This window comes from Helianthus annuus, chromosome 16 (assembly GCF_002127325.2).
Source record: "Helianthus annuus cultivar XRQ/B chromosome 16, HanXRQr2.0-SUNRISE, whole genome shotgun sequence".
In the NCBI taxonomy this organism is placed as follows: domain Eukaryota; kingdom Viridiplantae; phylum Streptophyta; class Magnoliopsida; order Asterales; family Asteraceae; genus Helianthus; species Helianthus annuus.
The window spans coordinates 132,633,601-132,659,549 of NC_035448.2; the positions used below are offsets into that span (position 1 = coordinate 132,633,601).

Below are 25,949 nucleotides of genomic sequence, written 5' to 3' on the forward strand. Positions count from 1 at the left end.
TCTAATTCTCTGAAGTGACTTCGCACTCCTGTCATGTGGTTACTGGCCCCGTTGTCTAAATACCATAGACTTTCATCTTCTGAGGCGTAACTTGCTGGTTCTATGCGTTCTTTGTTTAGTAGAACCCTTTCTTGAACAACGTTTTCTTCTTGTATTGCCATTAGCAATACGGGTGCTTCGTCTTCCTCGACGAGATTTGAATGTTCTTGTACAACATCTTTCTCAGGACAGTCTTTCTTGAAGTGTCCATACTTCTGACACTTGTAGCACTGGATCTTGCTTATATCTGTTTTGTTTCTTCCAAAATTCCTCCAATTTTTAGACCTTCCACCTCTAGGTCTATACGAAGATCCTTCGTTCTTAGTGCTTTGCATGTCTTTATTGTCTCGCCAGTTTCCGCGTGATTGGTTGAACCTGCCACGCCCGCGGTTTCCAAACTGTCTTCCTCTGCCTGAGTTGTTGTCGTGATGTGTAAACATCAACTTGTCTTGACTTTCTCCTAGGCTTCCTTTCTTTTGCTTAAGTCTTTCTTCGAACGTTTTTAATCTTCCGACCGCTTCTTCTAGTGTCATTGTTTCTAGATCGGAGTATTGTTCCATCGAGGCAACAATCTGAGTAAACTTATCTGGCACTGCATTCAGGAGTTTGCATACCAGGGTCGGTTGACTTAGTGTTGTCCCTAATTCGCTTGCCCGGGTAACTACACTGTTTATCTTTGCGGTAAAGGAGTCTATAGTGTCATCTTCCCTCATTTGCATTAACTTGAATTCTGATAAAAGTGTATGCCAACGAGCCTTCTGTACCCGATCAACACCAACGTGTCTAGTCTTGAGATTTTCCCAAATTTCTTTTGCAGTTTTACAACTTGCAACTTGCAATACAACATCCTCCGGTATTGCTTGGAACAGATAAGCAATTGTTGCCTTATCTTTCTTAACATCCGTTTACGTATTTTCTGCCGGTTCAATTGTTTCCCAAAGTCCATTCGCCTCCAAAATCGTTTTGATGCGAATTGCCCAAACCGTATAGTTTGTTAGTTTTAAAATAGGACACTGGAATTGGGAAAGAGAACTTCCTTCCTTTTGAATTACAATTTGTGAATTTGGTCCGGTTGTTCCTGACATGTCTTCTGACCGAACAATCTTCACTTTCACAAACTTTTATCTTTCTTGGTTTCAACAAACCTCTAATCCTTAACCCTCGCGTATAACCCAACGCGTAACAAACAATCAATCTTATTCACACTAAACCCCGGAATCAAAACCCTAGATTCCTAACCCTGGTTCGACCCTGAACCGAAGATAAACTAACTTGCGAATTGAGAAAGAATGATAAAACCTGATCGCGAATTCCCTGCGATGCCTTAGAGCCTGATGCTCTGATACCAATTGTTGCCCAGAATGATCTTTGATCTCTAGATAGCAAATGATAATCGTAACTTTATTGAATATTGAAATTTGAATACAATGTAATGATCGCATGTAATGAACAAGTTTTACAAATGAAAATCTAAGGCCTATTTATACTAATCTAATGGGTACGAGTGAATAGACGCGTCTCTTCGTGAACGGGTGTGTCTCTAGGATCTTGTGGATGAGATTTAACGTGAAGAGGTGCATCTCTAAATCGAATGGTTGCGTCCCTTCCTTCTTCTCCTTGTGGCCGAGATCAAAAGGGTGCCTCCCAAGGGGTTTCGCAACCCTTGGGGTGGTGGTTATTAATTTCTGGTTTGTCATAACTGCCCCCCGAACTTTGTAACCGCCATGTAACCGCCATACTTTACACTAATTACTAATAAACCCTTGTACTAGGATGTGTAGAGATTAAGGATTTCATTATGGACCGGGTCATTCAAGCTCTTCATGGTAAGGTGAGAAGGTTTAGGTCGATAACGGTGAACAGGAGTCTTAATGGAGTATGGAAAAAGATTGTTGAAGTGGCGGAAGACTTCGACAACAGACCTCACTCTGCCTAAGGGTAGAATGTATTCGAATTTCTCCTTTGTGTGGAACCCTTGGGCGACTCCTAAAGTAAATATTTTTATGTGGTGGGCATGTATCGGGAGATTAGCAACACAAAAGGAGCTGTCAAAAAGAGGTATGATTATGAACCTCCCAGATTTGTTTTGTGTTAGGTGCAGAGTGGTATAGAAGACCATGATCACATCTTTGTCAATTGTCCAGTGGTTACAGAGGTGTGGTCTCAAATTTTAGGGTGGGTTAGGATGTCCAGTTTGTTAATTGGGAGGGATATTAATAACTTGCTCAATGCAGCAGATTCTTGGAACGGTGACGTGAAGGTGAAGAAGGTGCTGCGTACGGTTTTATGCCATTTTTTTGGAGAATCTAGTTAACTCGAAATGACAAGATTTTTAAAGGCAAGGCAACGACGACCCGATCAATTGTCAAAGGAATCAAACAAGATGTGTTCTTATGGCTTTCTACCAGAATCAATGTGTCAAGGGATGTATGGAGAAACTAGTATAGGTTCCCCTTGGGTGAGTAAGGGCGTAGATGTATCCTGTTTGTGTGAGGTTGCAGTGTTTGTCTCCTTTTCTTTTATTTGTTTCCATTTCTGTTGTATGATGTTGGTTGGCTGCTTCCAGCTCCTTGCTGGTTGAAGCATTCCTTTGTTTAATAAAATTGTTGTCTTGATTGTCAGAAAAAAAAACTATTCATTTTAACCAGTTTTGTGCATTACTTCAATTTCAATTTCAATTTGAGACTCTTTTTATGTCTTTTAAAGTTTACATCTACTTTTATAGATAGCTAATGTGTTACTTTGATTACAAAAATGATATTATTTCAATTCTGACTCCACGTGATTGTTTTGGATTAGCATCGGCCAGTTACTAACAACCTAATTGAAACTGATAATGGTTGGTTAATTGATTTTAACTTCAATTTTCGGATGCATGTTAAACATGTGTTAGTTGAAAGCTATAAAAACAATTAATAATTGTAAGTTCAATGTTATTATTTTAATACTTTTGTGATTAGTACTTCATAGTTTTGATATGTTTTATTTGATCTCAATTTGAATATTTCTTATTGTTTTCGTCTTTACAAAACCTAGAATACTTATATATTTTGCATCTACTTTATCACCCTCAAATTCATTCTTTATGATGTTTGAGACCGATCGGTAGGTTCAAGTTTTTCAAGATATGTTTTAAAGATTGTGACTTTGTTGATATGGATTATGGGTTTGGTTGATGATAAAAAAAATTGCCATTTATTTTGTTATATTTGTTAATTAGTTTGCTTTTCTGGTCTATTTTGGGATACGAAATTGAAGGTTAAGGAGGGAATGGGGAATTAATGCTCAAATTTTGTAATACACGGGTTTCTATAATTTTTTTGGTAGAACATTTACAGAACATTAAAATTAATTTCTTATGTTGTTAAGTCACGATTGATGGAAACTCCTCTAGCATGATCAAATTACTTTGATTGTGTAAACATCAATGCTTTTGTTCATGCCGTTAATGTGGTCTAAGAGTCTTTCCCTTTAGGCACTAAGAACTCAAGCCAAAAGAAGAAAAACCGGTGTGCACCACCTCATACAACTACTTATATGACTAGTCGAAAATTATTTCAAAAATTAATTAATACAACAAATGATTTTTGTATATTCTTTATAAACTTTTTTTTATTATTAAAATTAAATTGTTCAACTCGTGTATCACACGGGTATATAACCTAGTAACCTAGTAACCTAGTATATAATATATGAATAAAATGTGGGACACGTGTCAAGTGGTGGTGCAACCACAATGGATTTTTGGCGGGAAAAATGTGAGAAACCTTACGTTTTCACACGGGATCCGCGTGTGGTATATCCATACCCGTTTTTTGGACCCGGGTATAAAAACTATCTAATTAGCCTAAATCTCTCAAACGCATCATTCTTCTCATTCACGCTTTCATTCAAGCGTACAAAACCCTAATTTTGTTCATCGCCGACAAGCAAATCTACCACCATCTCTTTCGATGTCATTAACATTGGTAAGTCAATGAATCTATTCTTATTTTCCTATGATTTCTTGTATCTTTCATCGATGATTTCGTTCAATTTCTTATGATTCTTCTATCATTCATCCATGATTCGTTCGGTTTCATCTAATCTGAGTGTTAATCGAGTTTTTTTGTGCTTGAAGCATTGTTTTTGGTTTTATCTCTTCTTTTGTGACAAGCAATCTATGGTGCTGAGTTGATTGATTCAGTTCTGGATTTCCAACGAGCGATGATTGAAGTAGAGGTAAACTTGCAAAACCCTAAATCTAAGGTCTTCATCATCGTTTAACCCATAGATATCATCGATGTTAATCACTTTTTCCTTTTTCACATCTAATATGAAACCCTAGATCTCTGAAGCAATGGTGTGGTAACTCGAGTGGCGGCGGCGGTGGTGGTGGTGCAATCATTTCGATTCAACCAACCATCTGGTAAGCAAAGCTTCTTTGGTTAATTTTTTTAGAGAGCTTGAAAATAAATGTGTTTTGTTTTCATACAGGAAATAAAATACTTGAATCATTTCGATTCAACCAACAATGTGTTTTGATTAACATGATTTTTTAAGAGTTTGTTGACATATTTTGTTGGACTGTGTGTATAGAGAATTTGTTTTTTTATAGTAGATTTGATAGCTTCTGGTATTGTTATTACTTGCAATTGTTGTAGATTTTGGATTGGCGGATTATAAATGATGTTGTTAATAAAGAAATTAAAAGTAGGAGTTATTGTTTTTAATTAGTAATTTATATGATTGCTATTATTTACTTCATTTTATCAAAAATGGTTTTGGTGGTAGGATTCTTGAGCAGATCGGTTGCAAACTGAGAGGAGATCCTAGCAGTACATGGTGATCAAGGTTGGTTCCGACAACCCGATTCCGATTTAGCGGCCGCATGTATATTTTTCGAGAACAAAGGTACGTCTGGCGACCTTCTTTTGATTTGTTTAGGTCACGTGCTTTAGTTTCTATTAGATTTAGCAACTGATGCTGAAATTTTGTAGTTCTGGAGGCTTTAATGATGATTCTAACAGCTACAGTAACGATTTGCGACACCGTAAGGGGCTATTAACGGATATTTGTAGAATAGGTGGTGTTCATATTGGGTTGAGTTAGGGCACAATAAGTGGGTGATTCAGGACATTTGTTTTGGTGTAATTGTTGATGTGTGGGAAATTGATGGCGATCACAATCAGAGGTCAACATGTTACCGCACAGCTTGGTTAGCGACTATGTAAGTAACGATATTTTAATTACAGTTGTGTTTATCCTGTACATTTAGTGTTTACAGCTAGTAACAGTGAGTGTATCTCATTCTTAATTTTCTTAATCATAAATGTCTGGTGTTCGTTGACCCGTTACAAGTGTTGCTTTTAAGAACTGATAAATTACTGGTTATTTCCACCCGTCACAAGTGTTTTTTGCATGTTTAAAATTGCTAAAATAAACCCGCTTGCATTTTTCTGAATGTAAATGTTAATGTTCTTTCTGGTTTACTCATCTCCGATCCACGATTTAAGCTTCATAAGGTAAGAAATCTTCTATTGCTAATGGTTAATCCTTTTATTCGTCTTTTTCTACTCCGATTATTTTTATTTCCTTCGTTTGACCAGATTTATTGTATTCATGTTCATTAAACTATGGATTCTGAAAATGAAACTAATTTCAAAGTTGATTGATATGAGATTGAAAACTATTGAAATTTGCAATGATGCACAATGTGTAGATTTGTCCATAAAAATAATTTTCGAAGTGATTACATGAGATTGTTGCACACAAAGTGACTATTTAGATTTCATGTGCTCCACCTTAACAAATGACTCATATTGCGAGTTCCTGCAAGACTCCTTGGACTTTCTCTTTTGGTCATGGAGTATCTATGGTTTACCGTTGAAGATCATCTTTTACACGCTTTGCCAATTCCTAGGGATGCGCAAATGGTATTGGGTTTCCAGAACCGAAATATTTTAGGTATCGATTCGATACCGACTTTTGGCGTTTTCGGTACCGGTCCGGTACTAGGATTTACCGGTTTTTACGTTCAAATACCGGTGCTGTACTGGGTACTTTCGGTTCCTGTTGAGTACCAGGATTTACCAGTTTTTACATTCAAATACCGGTACCTTACCGGGTACTTTCAGTGCCGGTACCCATTTTTGGGGATTTTTTGGTATCGATTGGTACCGAGCTCATCCCTATATGCAAAACTGTGAAATTTGATTATATTACTTGCAGTTCCTTTGTTTGTTTTTCTTATTGAATTTGGAATGATAAATTAGGATTTCTTAGTTCAGCTACCAATGGTTTATTATAAGGTTATTTTGGTTTTAGGCTCCAAAATATGTAATTAGAGAGCTAATAGTGATAGCAGAGAAAGAAAATGATTATATAACATGAATTGGATTTACCTATTAGGAACATTTAGTTTATTTATATTGACAACTTCAAGTATAGTTTAATTATTAATATCTCCATCTCAAATTTGTTGTCCATCTTTATATTTTAATCGTCCACTTTTAAAGTTGAATAACTATTTGCTTCATGTTAATGATATTTTTAAATTTGTTTTCTTCTTCGAAAGAAGTTTTATGTATATTGGTAAATTAACATGGTTGGTTTATGTCTTAATGAATGGAAGAATTGACAACTATGGCCGGAACTCGGAAGGCGTTTACACGATCCCGTTTGTGTTGTGTATAAAGAAAAAATCCATGTCATACCTGATATTGCAAACACTTGATCCTTATATGTTACTACCTTTGAGGAGTAGGAGATGCAAAGATATAAGGTATGTTAACTCGACCTTTTTTAAAGAGGTGCAATTTTGACCCATTTATTTGTCACTTGATCTAGGCTATATTATATTTTTAGCGAGTCGCGTAAAAAATAACTGCTATGGAAATAGGGTAAGGCATAAAAAGTTACAAATCAAACGTTTAACTACCAATCTGAATTTGTAGTTCTGATCACAATCTGTTAGAGATCTTGGTAACGAATATAATATAAAGGATGATATGAACATTTCAAACTGCTTATCTTTAATAGATTATCACTTTCTTACTTATGTTGGTATAGCTTAACTGAATTGGTCTGCAATGCAGGGATAACATTGATGGGGCTGGGTCTAGAAAATAACTGATCAGTGGACTAAGATGCTCTTCTTTCTGGGAGATGGCTTTTCTTTATGACAATCTTTTGGTGAATATGCGTTTCGTATGTCTGATTTCTTTGGTTGGATTACATTATGGTTTATTCCGTTGTGTACGCTTTCGATTTGTTTGTCTATTGATTATAACATCTTTATTGTAGCTTTTGACTAGGGATCTGCATTTGACTTTTTATACATAAAAAATGTTGACCATTTGGACATAAATGGTCAACATTTTAACTTTCTATACAAGCTAAGGTTGCATAGTTAGTGCAGACCCTGGTTAAAAAAAATACCAGAATCACCAATATTTAGAGCATATCTAAAAAACCCTTTTGTTCCTGGAACGAAAAAGATTCCTAAACTAAACTAGGGATCTGCATTTGACTTTTTAAACATGAAAAAATATTGACTTTTCGGGTCTTGATCAGTTTGCATCATTTTGTGATAGTACATCTGGTAACAGATCTTGGATCCACCCCTAGAACGAAAAAGGTCTTTAAACTAAACTACGGGCCTGCATTTGACTTTTTACACAGGAAAATTGATTGATAGATTGATTTTCACATAATTTGCTTTTTGAAAGCTATTTTTGCGGATGTTTGATGTGTATATAGGATGTGGCAGGTACATTTTAGGGTTCTAACTTTTAAAGCAAATTTATTTGCAGGTATGGACACTTTAATGGTTGTTTTTTAATCATTAGAGGAAAAGGAAAGCCCAACGATCAAGCACCCGCCCCAAAAGCGGAGACCGGAGAACTGCCAGGTTGTGGAGGAATAAAAATAGGTAAATTTATTTGTTTTTAATCTAAAACAGAAATAAAAATATTTGGTTTACACTTGATGTGATTTAGGTATTCGGGTCGAAGCAGAGCTTAGAGAGAATTATTCACCTGGTTGGAAGTATTCTCACTGAAAAAGAAGGTGTTCCCCTGAGGATTGAAATAACAACAAAGGGCCTTACTAATAACCAAGTAAGATGATACTCATTTGACCCATTGGTTTCCACTAAAAATGATTTATCTTGAATTTATGTGTTAAACTATATTAGTTTGTGGCTGGAGATATGTTCCCTTACAATCCATAAATCAGTTTACAATAGCCCCTTACTAAAACTGGGAATTGATCTTGAACGAATACTATTGAGTGTTTGTCAATACCAAGTTGTAGTACATTTAGTGTATGAGGTAAGAACGAAAATGAAAAATTTGTAGAACTACCCCTTTTATTTCATAGTAAGTAAGTTGGTGTAACAAATTTATCACCTACATATATTAAGGCATGCTTCAAAAATTTGCAACTTAGTGTTTTTTTATTAGTATACTAGGTTATATACCCGTGAGCTTCACGGGTTATGAGTTGTTTTATAAAAAAATTTATTTATAAAAGAATTTTATATATATGATTTCTTATAATTGGATAACCTCTTCATACTAACATTTTATTGGTTTCCTTTTTTTTAAACACCACTTTAACGTCCTTTCTACCACGTGTTTTTCTTACCACGCCGCCTTGCTAACATGACTGCTACATGGTGCAGGATATACATGAGTAAATGGCAACTGAGTATTGATCTTTAGAATAAAAAAGCATGAGGGATGCCATCAGGAGGAACAATTACTTCTTAAAAACAGTTTTCGTTTCGTCAAGTGCATTATTCATTGATCAGAGTAGCTATAGGTGCAGGATATACATGTGTAAACGGCAACTGAAAAATTATCACTTTGAAAATAGACACTAACAGTATGATAGTTTTACTTAAATCTAATTAGGAAATGGAAATTTAAAGTAATCATTCTTATGCTTGTTCAGTACAATGGTGTCTTTAATTTGCAATTCATCGGTTCTATAGTTTCATAATAAATCATTTCACATTGCATATTACATACATATCTTCAGAAGAGAAGATGGGGCAGCTGCTGGAGTCTATACTTGTGTTTCAAATCTTACAAATAAATCAAACAAATTAGTCACACCCTCTTAGCGCCTGAGTCAGCACCACCCGGGAAATTCCCGGGTAGGAAAAATTAATTTACATTAATCAAATTATGTCGTTAAATAAAATAAAAAGACATGTTTTCAAAAGTTATATGTATAAAGAAACCATACCTATTGTTTCTATATCAATTTAAATTAGATAAGTCGCAAACTGAATCATTAAAAGAATACAATTGATAAGACCGGATATGTGTTCCAATCTTCTAAATTCAATGTATTTTTTTAATTTTAAGGATCAAAATTGTGACACTCGAGGTTTTTCCGAACGATCACCTTGTAATATTTTGTGTATATAAATATTATTAAATGGAAACGTGACTTTACTTGATATGTGTTGTGTATGTGCATTATATATAAATATATAATAGAGCCGAGACCACGACCCGAGACCATGACTCGCAACCGGGCGGTTGCGAGTGGGCCACTCGGTCTCGAGTGGGCCGTTGAGCCGAAACCGGTTTGGGCCGAAACCCCCAAGCCCAACCCGAAACATCCCCTTGTATATATATCCCACCTTTCCCCCACTTCTTCCATTTTACACACACAAACACTCCTCAAACTCTCTCAACTAGAAACCCTCAACAACACACCCCAATCCCTTCCTATTTTCGGTTCAAGCAAAGATCCCGGACAAGAAACTCGGTCAAGACTATCACTCGGACATTCCATCTTCTCGGTTCTCTTTTCTTTGTTTTCGGCTCCTCCTTTCATAACCGGTTAGTGCTATCTTGTGGGTTATCTTTTGTGTATAAGATGTATGTATGTTGTATGAACTAAGAAATGGTTGGTTAGTAGTTTATGCATGATTATTAGGATGTTTTGTAAAGTTTGTGAATATGTGTTAACATGACTAAAAATGACATGATATTGGTAGTTTACAAGTGTTCATAGCCAACTACACTATGCTTCTTTGTTTCTTGCAAGAATGATGATGTTTAGCATAAGATTTTCGGCTATAATGTATGTTTTCTTGTTTAGCATCAAGATCTTGTTAAATGTGTGATTTTCGGTTCATAAATATGTGTTTATATTGGCATGAAAACCCTAGAAAAATATGAAGATAGGATGAACTTGTTTGAATATGACTTGAAGATGTAAAAATGGCAAAGTTTGATCTATCTTTACTAGTATTCAGCTTTGGCAAAGTGTTAGTGAAACCTTATTGGTAGTTTCCTAAAATGGGCCTGAATTCTTGGTACAAAAGGGACTGATGCACCTGCATCATCACGTGTACATGAAAGTGACAGGTTACGACTCGCAACGACAGCCTTCCGACTCGAAACCGCACCGTTGCGACTCGCAACCAAAGCATGACAAGTCGAAACCACGTGATTGCGACTCGAGACTACGTCGGTTGCGACTCGCAACCACAGCATGATGACTCGAGACCACGGTTACGACTCGCAACCACAGCGTGACAAGCCGAAACCACCTGGTTGCGACTCGAGACCAGCTGGTTGCGAGTGGGCTGTCCATTTTGGTTATTGGGCCATTCTGTGTTAACTTGGGCTATCTGTTAAGTGAACTAAGCGTTGCTGTGTTGCTGTTGACTGTTTACCTGTATGTATGTTACGTGCCTTGTATGTGTTTTTCGTAAATGCTTGTACACCGAACCTGACCTATGCCGGTAACCATGTTAGGACGTGGTGACCAACGTGATTGTCAAGTAACCTAAACCTACCGAGCAACCCAAGGTGAGTTCACAACTTAAAAGCATGCGTCCCGGTGGTTTGGGACACGAGACTAACAACCCTATCCCCTGGTAAAAGGGGATACCATTTACATACCTTCCCTAGTTATTGGGAACAAAACTTACTTTTCCTTCCCGGGTATTGGGAAATCTTTTGGTTAATTACTGTTTATACGGATTGCAACTAACGGCACTAAACGAAACTCTATCACTCAAGTCCCTACTACAAATACCGATTAGTCGCCGGGTTAGGCGAACGGGTTATTAGTTGATAGCGCTATTTAGGTGTTTACCAGCCTCACACCGTGCCCTGGTCTGGGACGGTCGTGAACTAATGTACTCAGAAATTCGTCAATGATGATAGAACATTGACATCGGGGCATCCTGCGGATACGCAACGGTTACCTAGTGTTCGGTATTGGAAAAACAGTTTAGTCGCTAACTTTTGGGGTAGCTCCCCAGGGCAAGTATAAACGGGTAAATTAACTGGTGAAACAAAGTTTTTGGTAATTAAAGCTGGACAACTAGTGAACTCACTCAGCATTATTGTTGACCCCTTACTGCATGCTTTGCAGGTAACCAGTGACGATGGAGCTTGCAGCTTGGGAACGTGTAGTGTCTATTCACCCTTGTGTTGGGTGTTACCTTATTTTGAAACATGAACTTTGTTTTAACCTACCGTACTTATGCTTCCGCTACTTAATACTGTTTTGGAACTTAAAACTTTAAAACTCTGAACTTAATATTTGCTAAGCTTATGAATAGTAAGTATTACTTTTGTTATCAACTTAAGTATTCGGTATAATTGGTGGCTGGATCCTGGTCAGTCACGCCCTCGAAGCGGGTGTTATCCGCAGGTGGATTTTGGGGGTGTGACAGATTGGTATCAGAGCCATTGGTTATAGTGAACTTGGTTTTAAAAAGGGGAAAATCTTTTTGGAGAAAACCAGACTATAACCCGTGACTCGTAACGACACTACACTCCAAGTGCAAGGCTCGACACATTTGACCTCATAGCTCGGACCAGTGTTTACTTGTTTGCTTTATGTTTCCTGTTATGCTATACGTACTAGTGTGCCTAAACTAGATAGATACACCTCTCTCTTCTATCTCATTCTCGCTACACTACGACATCACACTCATACTGTGTTTTCTGGTTATGAAGACAATGAGTGGACGCGGAAGAGGAAACATTAACATGACGCAGGCTCAGTTCACTAACCTGCTCAACACAGTGGCTGCGGCTTTTGCAGCTCACCCTTTAGGTAAGCTCGTTGTTTTAGGATGTTTAGGTCCTACCGCCACATCGACTTTTCGCCTCTAAACCTATACGTTTCGCTTCTCACCCTATAGGTCAGCATGCACCTGCGCAACCACCAGTGTGTACTTTCAAAACTTTCATGGATTGCAAGCCTCTCCCTTTCAACGGCACTGAGGGTGCCATAGGTCTTCTGCATTGGATTGAGAAAATTGAAGCTGTTTTTGCTGTTTGCGAGTGTCCCCCTGCGAACTGGGTGAAGTTTGCTACTGCTACGCTTGAAGGAAGCGCGCTTTCTTGGTGGAAGGCGCAGATTCAGATGTTTGGTTTGGAAACTGCAAATGCTACGGCATGGGAGGATTTCAAGGATATGATTAAGGACGAATACTGTCACCGGGATGACATCCACAAGCTTGAGAATGAGTACTATGAACTCAAGATGGTTGGGTCGGAAATTGAAACATACACCAAGCTGTCAAATGACTACGCTGCTCTTTGCCCAAACATGTCTCGACCAATGTACCGAAGGATCGAACTGTATATCAAAGGTTTGGCTCCAGAGATTCGAAGCCATGTCACTTCAGCCAACCACACTACCATTCAGCCGATTGTTCGACTTGCTCACAAACTCACTGATCAAGCCGTAGAAGAGGGCCGGTTGCCCAAAAGGATCAGTGCTACTGTCGGAACTTCTAGTGACAGCAAGCGTAAGTGGGAAGGAAGTCAAAGCAAGGATGCTAACCCCACTCAGGCCCCAGCACAGCAAAGGAAAACCGAAAACAACAAGGGCGCTCAACAACAGGGTGGCTATCGTGGAAACCACCCCAAGTGCAACAAGTGCAATCGACATCACAGCGGGCAGTGTGTGAAGGGCCAGTGTCAGCGATGTAACAAAATGGGGCATGAGGCCAAGGATTGTAGAAGTCAGTTCCCAGCTAGACAGAACCAGCAACAACCCCAACAGCAACAGCAGCAGGGAAACAACCGGGCATGTTTTAAGTGTGGAGCTGAGGGGCACTTTAAGAAGGATTGCCCTGAACTGAATCAGAACCGCAACAATAATCAGGGAGCTGGGAACAACAATCAGAACAACAATGCTGGGAATGGTGCTAGAGGAAGAGCTTTCGTGATTGGAGCTGGTGAAGCAAGGAATGACCCCAATGTCGTGGCGGGTAAGTTCCTACTCGATGATCGTTATGTTTCTGTGTTATTTGATTCCGGTGCCGATGCTAGTTATGTATCCCTACGTATTAGTAAGAAGCTTAAGCGTCCGCTTTCGTTACTAAGTTCTCCTCATATCGTCGAGTTAGCTAATGGTAGAAACATCGAGGCCTCCCATGTTGTCAAAGGCTGCAAACTAGAGTTGTCTGGTCAGACATTTAGTATCGATCTTTTCCCTGTTACTCTTGGAAGCTTCGACGTCGTTATTGGTATGGATTGGTTATCCAAGCAACGCGCAGAGATCCTCTGTCAAGAGAAAGCAGTTCGTATTCCTCGCCGTTCTGGCAAACCCCTCATTGTACAAGGTGGCAAAAGTGGAGAAATCTCTGGCGTTATCTCGTTCTTGAAGGCCCAGAAGTATTTACGAAAAGGGCACACCGCTATCCTAGCACTTGTTACCAACACGCAGGAAAAGGAAAAGAGGATTGAAGACTTTCCAGTAGTGCGCGACTATCCCGAGGTATTTCCTGAGGAATTACCTGGACTCCCTCCCCATCGTCAGGTCGAATTCCAAATCGAGCTAGCTCCCGGAGCAGCGCCTATAGCTCGTGCACCTTATCGACTAGCCCCCGCAGAATTGAAGGAACTCTCGACACAACTACAGGAACTTTTGGATAAAGGGTTTATCCGCCCTAGTTCGTCACCCTGGGGAGCACCGGTACTCTTTGTTAAGAAGAAGGATGGCACGTTCCGAATGTGCATAGACTATCGTGAGTTGAACAAGGTTACCATCAAGAATCGTTACCCTCTCCCGCGAATCGACGATTTGTTTGATCAACTGCAAGGATCGAGCTACTACTCTAAGATTGACCTGCGATCAGGCTACCATCAGTTAAGGGTCCGTAATGAAGACATCTCCAAAACTGCATTCAGAACTCGTTATGGTCATTATGAATTCCTCGTTATGCCCTTTGGAATGACCAACGCCCCTGCAGTGTTCATGGATCTTATGAACCGAGTATGCAAACCCTACCTCGACAAATTTGTGATCGTGTTTATAGACGACATCTTGATCTACTCGAAAAGTCAGGAAGAGCATGAACAGCATCTACGCCTTATCCTCGAACTCCTCCGCAATGAGCAACTGTATGCCAAGTTCTCGAAATGCGACTTCTGGCTTCGAGAAGTTCATTTCCTTGGGCACGTGGTTAACAAGGATGGAATCCACGTCGACCCAGCTAAGATCGACTCTATAAAGAATTGGCCTACCCCTAAGACTCCGACTGAAGTTCGCCAATTCTTGGGATTGGCAGGCTACTACCGCAGATTTATTCAGGGATTCTCAAAGATTGCTCAACCCCTCACTACACTCACTCAGAAAGGCGTCACCTACAAGTGGAATGAAGCACAGGAATCTGCTTTTCAGAGGCTTAAGGATAACCTCTGCAGTGCTCCTATTCTCTCGTTACCTGAAGGCACTGACGACTTTGTGGTCTACTGCGATGCGTCTATTCATGGACTCGGTTGCGTGTTGATGCAACGCGAGAAAGTTATTGCTTACGCCTCTCGACAACTTAAGACACATGAAAGGAACTACACCACACACGACTTGGAACTGGGAGCAGTGATATTTGCGCTTAAGATATGGAGACATTACCTGTACGGTACCAAGTGCACCATTTATACCGATCACAGGAGTCTCGAGCATATCTTTAAGCAGAAAGAACTAAACATGCGACAACGTCGATGGGTCGAACTTCTGAATGATTATGAATGCGCCATCAAGTATCATCCGGGCAAGGCCAATGTCGTGGCAGACGCCCTCAGCCGAAAGGACACTATACCAAAGCGCGTGCGAGCATTACAACTTACCATCCAGTCTAGTCTCCCTACCCAGATTCGAAATGCTCAGGTTGAAGCTCTGAAACCGGAAAACATCAGGGCTGAGTCCCTGCGAGGATCGAGGCAGCAACTAGAACAGAAAGAAGACGGCGCCTACTATGTGGCAGGGCGCATTTGGGTCCCACTTTACGGAGACCTACGAGAGCTTGTGATGGACGAAGCTCATAAATCCCGTTATTCAGTACATCCTGGTGCAGATAAGATGTACCACGACTTGAAAACCACATACTGGTGGCCTGGCATGAAAGCCCACATAGCCGCCTATGTTGGCAAATGTTTGACCTGCGCAAGAGTCAAGATCGAGTATCAGAAACCAGCAGGCCTACTGCAGCAACCCGAAATCCCGAAATGGAAATGGGAACAGATTTCCATGGATTTTGTTACAGGGCTACCTAGATCCCAACGTGGGAATGATACTATTTGGGTGATAGTAGATCGATTGACTAAGTCTGCACACTTTCTGGCCATTAAGGAAACAGACAAGTTCTCAACCTTGGCAGAAATCTATTTAAAGGAAGTAGTCTCCAGGCACGGGGTGCCAATTTCTATTATTTCCGACCGAGACGCTCGTTTTACTTCCGAGTTGTGGCAAGCTATGCACAAATGTTTTGGCTCACGTTTGGACATGAGCACCGCTTATCACCCGCAAACGGATGGGCAGTCTGAACGCACCATCCAAACCCTGGAAGACATGCTTAGAGCATGCGTGATCGATTTTGGCAAGAACTGGGAGAAGCATTTGCCGCTGGTAGAATTCTCCTACAACAACAGCTACCACACTAGTATTCAGGCGGCACCTTTTGAGGCATTGTACGGTCGTAAATGCCGATCACCTCTCTGCTGGGCGGAAGTAGGTGACAGTCAACTCACAGGCCCAGAACTAGTGGTAGATACAACGGAAAAGATTTCCCAGATCAGGCAACGCATGGCGGCAGCTCGTGACCGTCAGAAAAGCTACGCTGACAAGCGTAAGAGACCATTAGAATTCCAGGTCGGGGACCGGGTTCTACTTAAAGTCTCACCCTGGAAGGGTGTGGTTCGTTTTGGTAAACGAGGCAAGCTGAATCCACGGTATGTTGGACCGTTCGAAATTACCGAGAAAATCGGTAAGGTTGCTTATAGATTGAACCTGCCTGCAGAGCTGAGTGCAGTGCACAATGTTTTTCACGTGTCTAACCTGAAGAAGTGTTTGTCGGATGAAACACTTGTGATTCCTTTTAAGGAACTGACGATTGATGAACAGCTACACTTTACTGAGGAACCGATTGAGATCACGGATCGAGAAATCAAAACCCTCAAACGTAGCCAGATACCCCTCGTGCGAGTTCGTTGGAACTCACGGCGCGGCCCAGAGTTTACCTGGGAGCGGGAGGACCAGATGAAGTCCAAGTATCCCCAGTTATTCCCAAACGAAAACCCCAGCACTAAAGCTACAACCGAATTTCGGGACGAAATTCCAAACTAACGGGGGGATGATGTGACACCCCGTTAAAACACACTAGCTTGGCAGTGGCTGCTTCAACTTTCGGGACGAAAGTTCTTAAAACTTGGGGATAATGTGACACTCGAGGTTTTTCCGAACGATCACCTTGTAATATTTTGTGTATATAAATATTATTAAATGGAAACGTGACTTTACTTGATATGTGTTGTGTATGTGCATTATATATAAATATATAATAGAGCCGAGACCACGACCCGAGACCATGACTCGCAACCGGGCGGTTGCGAGTGGGCCACTCGGTCTCGAGTGGGCCGTTGAGCCGAAACCGGTTTGGGCCGAAACCCCCAAGCCCAACCCGAAACATCCCCTTGTATATATATCCCACCTTTCCCCCACTTCTTCCATTTTACACACACAAACACTCCTCAAACTCTCTCAACTAGAAACCCTCAACAACACACCCCAATCCCTTCCTATTTTCGGTTCAAGCAAAGATCCCGGACAAGAAACTCGGTCAAGACTATCACTCGGACATTCCATCTTCTCGGTTCTCTTTTCTTTGTTTTCGGCTCCTCCTTTCATAACCGGTTAGTGCTATCTTGTGGGTTATCTTTTGTGTATAAGATGTATGTATGTTGTATGAACTAAGAAATGGTTGGTTAGTAGTTTATGCATGATTATTAGGATGTTTTGTAAAGTTTGTGAATATGTGTTAACATGACTAAAAATGACATGATATTGGTAGTTTACAAGTGTTCATAGCCAACTACACTATGCTTCTTTGTTTCTTGCAAGAATGATGATGTTTAGCATAAGATTTTCGGCTATAATGTATGTTTTCTTGTTTAGCATCAAGATCTTGTTAAATGTGTGATTTTCGGTTCATAAATATGTGTTTATATTGGCATGAAAACCCTAGAAAAATATGAAGATAGGATGAACTTGTTTGAATATGACTTGAAGATGTAAAAATGGCAAAGTTTGATCTATCTTTACTAGTATTCAGCTTTGGCAAAGTGTTAGTGAAACCTTATTGGTAGTTTCCTAAAATGGGCCTGAATTCTTGGTACAAAAGGGACTGATGCACCTGCATCATCACGTGTACATGAAAGTGACAGGTTACGACTCGCAACGACAGCCTTCCGACTCGAAACCGCACCGTTGCGACTCGCAACCAAAGCATGACAAGTCGAAACCACGTGATTGCGACTCGAGACTACGTCGGTTGCGACTCGCAACCACAGCATGATGACTCGAGACCACGGTTACGACTCGCAACCACAGCGTGACAAGCCGAAACCACCTGGTTGCGACTCGAGACCAGCTGGTTGCGAGTGGGCTGTCCATTTTGGTTATTGGGCCATTCTGTGTTAACTTGGGCTATCTGTTAAGTGAACTAAGCGTTGCTGTGTTGCTGTTGACTGTTTACCTGTATGTATGTTACGTGCCTTGTATGTGTTTTTCGTAAATGCTTGTACACCGAACCTGACCTATGCCGGTAACCATGTTAGGACGTGGTGACCAACGTGATTGTCAAGTAACCTAAACCTACCGAGCAACCCAAGGTGAGTTCACAACTTAAAAGCATGCGTCCCGGTGGTTTGGGACACGAGACTAACAACCCTATCCCCTGGTAAAAGGGGATACCATTTACATACCTTCCCTAGTTATTGGGAACAAAACTTACTTTTCCTTCCCGGGTATTGGGAAATCTTTTGGTTAATTACTGTTTATACGGATTGCAACTAACGGCACTAAACGAAACTCTATCACTCAAGTCCCTACTACAAATACCGATTAGTCGCCGGGTTAGGCGAACGGGTTATTAGTTGATAGCGCTATTTAGGTGTTTACCAGCCTCACACCGTGCCCTGGTCTGGGACGGTCGTGAACTAATGTACTCAGAAATTCGTCAATGATGATAGAACATTGACATCGGGGCATCCTGCGGATACGCAACGGTTACCTAGTGTTCGGTATTGGAAAAACAGTTTAGTCGCTAACTTTTGGGGTAGCTCCCCAGGGCAAGTATAAACGGGTAAATTAACTGGTGAAACAAAGTTTTTGGTAATTAAAGCTGGACAACTAGTGAACTCACTCAGCATTATTGTTGACCCCTTACTGCATGCTTTGCAGGTAACCAGTGACGATGGAGCTTGCAGCTTGGGAACGTGTAGTGTCTATTCACCCTTGTGTTGGGTGTTACCTTATTTTGAAACATGAACTTTGTTTTAACCTACCGTACTTATGCTTCCGCTACTTAATACTGTTTTGGAACTTAAAACTTTAAAACTCTGAACTTAATATTTGCTAAGCTTATGAATAGTAAGTATTACTTTTGTTATCAACTTAAGTATTCGGTATAATTGGTGGCTGGATCCTGGTCAGTCACGCCCTCGAAGCGGGTGTTATCCGCAGGTGGATTTTGGGGGTGTGACAAAAATCGAGTCAAATTAACAATTCGGGTCGGGTAAAGTTAATCACATAATAAAAATATTATATAAACTCATACACATCAAACTAATTCTTTAGTTTACATTATTTAGAAAGGAAAAAAAAATAAAAATGAATGTGACTGATAGTGATGTAGTGCGTTAGTGCTTATGAATGTATGCTTCCAAGATATTCTTGTGCAACAAAGATCTTCATTTGATGTCCAGTTATGCATATTGTTACATAAATTGGTGATAAAGTAGAAATACAATTTAAAAATAGTTGAGTACCTTTAAATAAACAATTCAAAATGGAAATACAATTAAAAGGAGGACGGAACAACGGATCGAGTCTTTGTTTTCTCCAAGGAAGAATGCCAGCTGATTAATAATTTAGAGAATTGAGTCCTCGGTCCCTGGTTTCACCTCTCATCCATGCCATTCCATTAACTGCATCATCTCTGTTGTATGTGCAACAAAAACTATATCATCCAGAGTGATGTCGACCAACTAAGGTCGTGACTTTGGCAGCGAAAATATAAAAATTACTTTTCTTCATTTTGGATCTTACAAAGTAAAGTCGTCATATAAGATGGCGACTTCAACTCTAAAGTCGCAATCCTAGACAGCAACTAATCCAATATCGTGTCGAATAGTTTAGCACTATGCGATGGATAAAATCAAATCAATGAAAACATTTGATCAAAAACAAACCTTAGTCTGAACAAATCAATGTAATAAATCTGAGGGTCAAAAGCCCTAACTGAAACTAATTCATAAAAAAAAACGAAATCTAAATAAAAATAAATCCTAATCAAATCGATGTTGAGCAGTTCATAGTCTAGGATGCTGTTTACGGGTCAAAAAGATTAGCAATAGGTATAGAATGAGATATTTATAAGTGAAACGGGTCTGCAAAGCGATATACAGAAACTTACTTGCTACAAACATCCCATTTTCCGTACTCCAACCAAACGCGCATGCAGCGCTCTACGGACACCGCGTCGGTTAAGATAGTTAACGGTTTCATCTTCCACACAAACATCGACCCTCTCGGTTACTTGCTGCAAACACAACATAACATCAAGACTTTTATAATGCTCTATATGGGTGTCTACATTTTTTAAGAATCAAGTGGCCATTTTTATGAAAAAAAAACATTTTTTTAATTGTGTTATTGATATACAATTTGTTACTAAACAATATGTACCTGAGGAACAATGATCTTGGACTGTGAGAGTGCCGACGGAATACAAACATCGAGAGTGACATCATATTTGTCCACGAATCTACTGGTTTCGCGGCTTACTTCACTATAAACTTTTGCGCATATTGGAGAGACCGAATCTCTATAATATTCACTCACATAGCGAATAATTACATACAGAGGTGAACAATTTATATGTCGAATCCGATATAAGTCCATGAGACCAAAAGAACTCGGCCCACGAGTTTAAATCAGTTGCATACTCCAAAACTGGTTTTCCTAACTGCATTTTGACATCAAGAAAGAAAAATATGACATGCATTAGAATTAGGGCCGGCCCAAGCCCAAGTATTTTGAGGCTTGGGCTTTAGGCCTCCAAATCAATAGGGCCTCCAACTTGAAAAAAAATTATATATGATATTTGGATTGTGCTGAACTTATCTTTACACATACAAAAAATATATAAAAATACAAAAAGATTAAGTTAACTTCGCCAACAATAAACCTTTTAGTTTATTTTGTCGGTCCCAAGCCCGGGTAAAAGAGGTTTTTTTCTCAAATAGTGGTTTTTTTTTCGGAAAAAGGCCTCAAGTTTTTGAATTTGCTTTACGCCACCAAAATGGTTGAGCCGGCCGAATGAGTTGACTTTGTAAAGTCAACCTCAATACTTTGTGGTTGTATAATCAACATGAGTATCCTCATCATACTCCAAAACTGGATTTCTTAGCTGCATTTTGACATTAACACAGAAAAATAAAGTGAATTTGACTTTATAAAGTCAAATATTGTACTTTAAGTTGTAACACAATTTAATTTGGCTGATTAATTCTGTAACGTTTGAAGTACAAATTGAGCAATATTTATAAATTAAAAAGGCCAAACCTTTCATTTTAATGGAATAAAGAAAATTGCGTCCTTCTTGTTCTTTCTGTTATTACTCAACAATAATTTATTTTTTTATAAACGAATTAGTAGGTTGTATGCTTAAAAACATTCTACACGAGACTTTCAACCCCATTAACCCATTTGGCGCTAGAGATAAAACATGACCCATAGAATCAACATACATGTCTATAAGTAAATGGTATCGAACCTTTTACCCAACCTGGCCCCAAACCCTTTGTGCCAACTGCTAATGGTGCTAATAAACAAACATGTTGCCTGGCCATGGTAAAATAAGGCTACCTACCAGATTATTTATTGTATATTTGAAATTTATATAAGATAACACGAACCAGTTCACTAAGGATGAAGATGCGTTCCTGTAAAATTTTAAAGAAATTAATTAATAAATTAATAGAAAAAGCACATATATTGCATCAACCATCAGATTACTTCCAACTACTTGCATGAAAATAAAAATAATCATAAAGCCGTAAAATTTGGTGGTCATTCGCGATTTAATTCAGTCAATAGATCCTTATTCACATCAAAACCGGTGCCGAAGATTCCATAAATATAGTACATTATACATTAACACATCCTTAAACATAACAAACCATGGGTCAACAAACCTGTTCTCTTGAAAATCTATTTGTTTAAAAACCACATACTAAAATCAGTGATTTTGATTACAAGTCAATCTATGAAACCAGTTAAAAGCAAGAATAGTTTATCATGTAAAACTAAGAACAAATTCAACCCAACTTAATAGTTTATATGGAAGAAATGCAAGGGTTATAGACTTACAGTTCATTGATCTCTAGAATAATGATATATCGTATAAGATCACATTTAAAATTTTCAATTTAGTACCTCTTTATTACAAACTTACAAACAATTAGCCTGTTCAAACTGGTTATGAACAGCGGCAACTCTACTTCTCCCACTTAATTAAGATCGAAATGTTTCATCCCCAGTCCTGCACTCTTCTTATTTATTTTCCTGTTCAAAATCAAGAAACAGTTAACCAACCTACATAATTTGTAATAAACAGTTCCAAAACATGAATTTAAATAATTTTAAAAGTATCTCTCAATAAAACCATCCAGCATGTACGTTCGAAAACCGAATTCGAACTATATTATCAAATATTTCAAATAAAACTCTAATGCATCTCATTCTCTATAATCTAAACATGATCAACTCGCTTTTGAAGAACACGGCCAGCACTACCATCATCAACAGTCAACAAACCAATAGCAATATGTTCAGGAGCAATAAACTAATACCCCATAGTTCTTGAATACTCAACCGCAACTTCAAACACCCTTTTCGTACTATTCGAAAACGCCACATCCGTAGCCGAACCCGAACTATCAACAATATCACCACTTTGATTGGTCTCTCAGTAAATCTCTCGAACACCCCAGCTAAAGCTTTATACCTTCTGCCAGCTTTTCATCTTGGTCACCAACCTTATATACAGAAACACAAAAACACATTAAATATCACACGAATCGGAAAACATCAAATGAATCCTCCCCTGTTCGCATCAAGCTTGATACCTAGCCTCGCTACTCAAGTTTCCAACCACCAAATCGTCCAATAGAATAATATCAAAACTTAGAAGTCTATCTAGTTATGCATACATTAATAAACTATCTATAACTTCTTTTACTTTAATCTTATTGTATCAGATATATTATACCAAATTAAGAATTTTAGACCATACAAAGTGGAGATTTTTGGTGGTTGAACATTTCTCCACATGCCTAAATCTAGCCATACCTCTACAGACTCTATTCAAGATCTATTTAAAATGCCGAGACTTGTAATAGAATTCATTTACGTTGAGATTATCATACACGTTCATATTTATTCCAAAGCAAAATGGGTCATCTTGGAGGATTTGTTTATGTTTTTAAACAACATGACAAATCATATTGATAGAAACTTAAACGGCTGAACTTTAAACATACTAATAATAACTTGTAATAAAATCACACGGTTTAACTAAAGAATTAAATAACAAAACCAGTTTCACTATAAAGTGTCAACTATCAAAATAATATACACTCAAATTTATCACTTTCCATGATACTAAATCTCTTTTTGTCATTTTGTCAAAGACCTAGTGTGCAAGAGAACATGTTCATCAAGCATCATATACCTTTGTGCTCTATGGAAGTGACCCAAAAGTTTTTTGTCCATTGGTGTGGATCGAAACAGGTGGGATTGACCCAAAAGTTTTTTTGTCCAATAGTTTAGATGATATAAACTATTGGTGTGTCATATATGATTACAAAAATATTATCAGACACTCCCATCACATATCAAAACCCAATTCTTGTTATATAACCTATATAACATATCCTATGTCAAGAAACTAATAAACTGAAAAACTATAAACCCAAAAACTGTAATAAAAAATGCAACTTGGGTTTTCTTCTATGGATGAAAAAGATTCAAGAAAGCAACAAAAATGCCATCTTGAAATCAAATAACATCTCAATTTTTAGAAATGTATATACACAACACAAATCACTATCTTTTTCTTCTTTTGAAATTATATAAAAGTAACAAACTTTAGGTAACCAATTCAAGAATCAAACATCAAACACACCAGATCCACAAGTTGATTAACACAATCAACAAAGGTTTGAACAAAAAGAAACAAACCCTCATGCTTCAAGCACCAACGTGACCAGATTGCGAGATTAGGGTTTTCGCTTGATGTTGATTTGGGGATACAGAAGCAAGTTTTGGGGTTTCATCCAAATCAGAGAACAAAGAGAGGGAGACTGAAAAGGGGAAATTAGGGCTCGTATCACATTACACAAACAGAAATATGTTTACCTTATAACCTGCACATCTCACCAAGTCGCGAATCCCAACCAAAACCTCATCAATCTAGTGACAACCACCGGATCTGTATGAAAACCGGTGGTTACACCTCTGCCGGAGATAATGCCGCTGCTGACAATTGATGACGGTTGCTCAACTATTTTGGAATCCAGATAAGTTGCAAGAATAACAATGGAGAAATTTGGTGCTTCTCGTTGATGTTTACCCAGAAAGAATAGTGAAGATTAGAGAGAGAGAGAGAGATGAGTTTTGAGAGGAGAAGCTCTGATCATCTAGGGGAATGCAGACAATAAATTTTTGCAGTGTCATTCAAATTTTAAAAGTTCCACTACTTATGTCAATTGCCGCCCATTCCCTTTAGGTTTTATAAAAAAAATCAAAATTCTAACAAAATGACACATAGGATATAATTAGGGAAGGGGCTTCACAAGTTGACACCTAGGAGAGAGAAAATGAGAAGGCATGTGGTGTTGACACATTGGATTTAGAAGGTTTGATTTATTATATTAGTAAGATTTGACTTTATATATATGCAGATAGAATTTAGATGTTGTCTATAATTTTTTAAGCTAGCATTTGTTATCAAAATGTGAAAACATAAGTGTATGTTACAAATCTCATTAGAGAGCAAAAATCAAGGGAAATACTTGAAGACGCCTTATTATGTGTTGGATTCTCATCACGATTATGCTACAAATCCCTTTAGAGAGAAAAAAAATCAAGGGATATACTTTATTAGTTAATGGGTTTGGTGTTTACATGGTGGGATGTGCTTATGCTAAAGTTCTTATATATAGACGATTTGCCAAGCTATTCTCTATGGTGATATTGTTCAAGGCCGTGAGGTCATCTTTAATTGTTTGTTTTTGTTTTTTGGATTATTATAGATTATTTGGATAACTTATATTTTAGTTTTCTTTTGTTTTTTCCCATCTCTAAACTGTTGAAGAAAAGATTTGGGAAACGCTCAAGATGGAATGGTCATACCTATTACCAATAGGAATGTTATCTATAGAATTTAATGGGATGACATACTTTTCTCTTTGTATATATATTTCTAAAAAATGTTGGATTTTTTTCGTTTGACGCGTAAAGATTATTACAAAAATAATGTTAATCACAAGTATCACGTTATTCTTATAATGAAATTTGTCGATCACTCGACCAGCTCGGCCCGTTCATTTTGTCATCATTAATACGTAACAGGTGTTTGATTTTACCTTCTGCTAACTACATATTTGTATGCATTGAAAGTGTGTAGGTGATTGCAGTGGGGCCGAGCTCTCTGAATGAAGAAGGAAACGAAAAAAGGGTGCCATGACATGGATGTTCTTTCCTCATTACGCTTGCAACAAAGTTCAAGAAAGACGAGAGTATTTATCTACCAAAAGACATGCAAGCTCTATAGCGTTTAACCGAGACCACCGAAAAAACAAACATGGAGCTTTCAACTTTGACACAAGCTAATATTAGGTGGACGAATAGTTAATTTCTCTTTTTTATTGTTTTGCTGTCTTTGCAACTCATTTAATCCAAATTTGTTGTTTTTGACTGCATATTACTGAACAAATCTATACCAAGAAAAAGTGGAGAAGGTATGACAGTTGTACGTATCATCTCATTTTAGCTTATTTAATCAATTGTTATATTTGAACCAACCTCACACTCTACTCTATTAGTCTTATATTGATTTTAGGTTGAATGAATGAGTCTAGGGGTGAGCTTTTCGTGGTTCCGACCTGCGAGAACCATTGACCTGACCCTCCAAAATCGCGGAGCAGAAGTTTTCGGTTCTATGTTAGAGTCGGTTCAGTTCTGAGTCGTCAAGCTTAAATGGAAGCATGAGAACTTACTGGAATTTAAATTGAAAAAAAATATTTTTTTGTTTGATGCGCTATTACTCTTCGTACAATTGAGCATGATTAAAAATGAATGATGTTTAGTTT

At 38.5% G+C, this 25,949-nt stretch overlaps 2 long non-coding RNA genes across 12 annotated transcripts; one reads left to right on the forward strand and one right to left on the reverse strand.

The window, feature by feature from the left end:
- The first annotated feature begins 4,141 nt into the window (after positions 1–4,141).
- On the forward strand, positions 4,142–25,949 carry LOC110916454. Of its 6 annotated transcripts, XR_004883597.1 has the most exons (11): positions 4,142–4,260; positions 4,367–4,447; positions 4,813–4,932; positions 5,019–5,248; positions 6,653–6,802; positions 7,116–7,227; positions 7,833–7,951; positions 8,019–8,138; positions 25,265–25,476; positions 25,585–25,609; positions 25,700–25,949. It is a non-coding gene; the product is annotated as an uncharacterized LOC110916454 (long non-coding RNA). The 6 variants fall into 6 exon arrangements; XR_002579774.2 differs by having other exon boundaries at positions 25,265–25,609; XR_004883593.1 differs by having other exon boundaries at positions 25,265–25,598.
- On the reverse strand, positions 19,246–24,310 carry LOC110916453. 6 transcript variants are annotated; one of them, XR_004883592.1, is made up of 7 exons: positions 23,995–24,304; positions 22,428–22,613; positions 22,031–22,140; positions 21,446–21,518; positions 20,260–20,539; positions 19,988–20,113; positions 19,246–19,510 (listed from the first exon to the last, which is right to left on the reverse strand). It is a non-coding gene; the product is annotated as an uncharacterized LOC110916453 (long non-coding RNA). The 6 variants fall into 6 exon arrangements; XR_002579772.2 differs by having other exon boundaries at positions 22,012–22,140; XR_002579773.2 differs by having other exon boundaries at positions 21,492–21,518; positions 23,995–24,303.